We start from the raw sequence: 1,442 nt of genomic DNA, 5'->3' as shown, positions 1-1,442 counted from the left end.
GGATAGAGAATGATGTCCCGGGTCGCTAAAGACCAGAGGTATGCATTTAAGGGTTAAGTTTAAAGTTAATCCATAGTTGAGATTTAAATCTGAGTTTAAAGTTATGGTGCAACAGGATTAAAGTTAATCTTAAATATAAGATCTATAATATAAGAAATATAAGAAGCTATAAATATATATCTGAAATCCGATCAAAATGATGGGTTAAAAATATATAAACCTGCTTATTTTTAAAGGTTTGAAGTTTGGTGCAACAGAATTATTAGATAAACCTTGATTTCATCTAGATTTAAAATTAATCATTGCAAACCATTCAGCTATAATTTAAAGAAGAAAAATGCACATTAGGCCTAATGTCTGAAGTGAGCGTGTTAATCCTGTGTTATGCCTGTGTTATTCCTGTGTTTATTACTGTGTTATTACTGAGTTATTCCTGTGTTATTACTGCGTTATTACTGTGTTATTACTGAGTTAATCTGTGTTATTACTGTGTTATTACTGAGTTAATCTGTGTTATTACTGTGTTATTACTGAGTTAATCTGTGTTATTACTGTGTTATTACTGAGTTAATCTGTGTTATTACTGTGTTATTACTGAGTTAATCTGTGTTATTACTGTGTTATTACTGAGTTAATCTGTGTTATTACTGTGTTATTACTGAGTTAATCTGTGTTATTACTGTGTTATTACTGAGTTAATCTGTGTTATTACTGTGTTATTACTGAGTTATTCCTGTGTTATTTCTGTGTTAATCCTGATTTATTACTGTTAATCCTGTATTATTCCTGTGTTATTAATGCGTTATTACTGAATTATTACTGTGTTATTATTGTGTCAATCCTGAGTTATTACTGAGTTATTCCTGTGTTATTACTATGTTTTTCCTGTATTATTTCTGTTATTACTGTGTTATTCCTGTTATTTCTGCTATTACTGAGTTATTCCTGTGTTATTTCTGTGTTATTACTGTGTATTTCCTGTGTTATTTCTGTTATTACTGTGTTATTCCTGTTATTTCTGCTATTACTGAGTTATTCCTGTGTTATTTCTGTGTTATTACTGTGTATTTCCTGTGTTATTTCTGTTATTACTGTGTTATTCCTGTTATTTCTGCTATTACTGAGTTATTCCTGTGTTATTTCTGTGTTATTACTGTGTATTTCCTGTGTTATTTCTGTTATTACTGTGTTATTCCTGTTATTTCTGCTATTACTGAGTTATTCCTGTGTTAATCCTAAATTATTACTGTGTTAATCTTGAGTTATTACTGTGTTAATCCTGTATTATTCCTGTGTTATTAAAGCGTTATTACTGAATTATTACTGTGTTATTACTGTTTCAATCCTGTATTATTCCTCTTTTCTGACTGATTTATTCCTGTTATTTCTGTTATTACTGTGTTATTCCTGTGTTATTATTGCGTTATTCCTGTGTTATTACT

Source organism: Sinocyclocheilus anshuiensis, unplaced genomic scaffold, assembly GCF_001515605.1.
Source record: "Sinocyclocheilus anshuiensis isolate Anshui unplaced genomic scaffold, SAMN03320099.WGS_v1.1 scaffold438, whole genome shotgun sequence".
NCBI classification, from domain to species: domain Eukaryota; kingdom Metazoa; phylum Chordata; class Actinopteri; order Cypriniformes; family Cyprinidae; genus Sinocyclocheilus; species Sinocyclocheilus anshuiensis.
Note: the sequence above shows the minus strand (reverse complement) of the source record.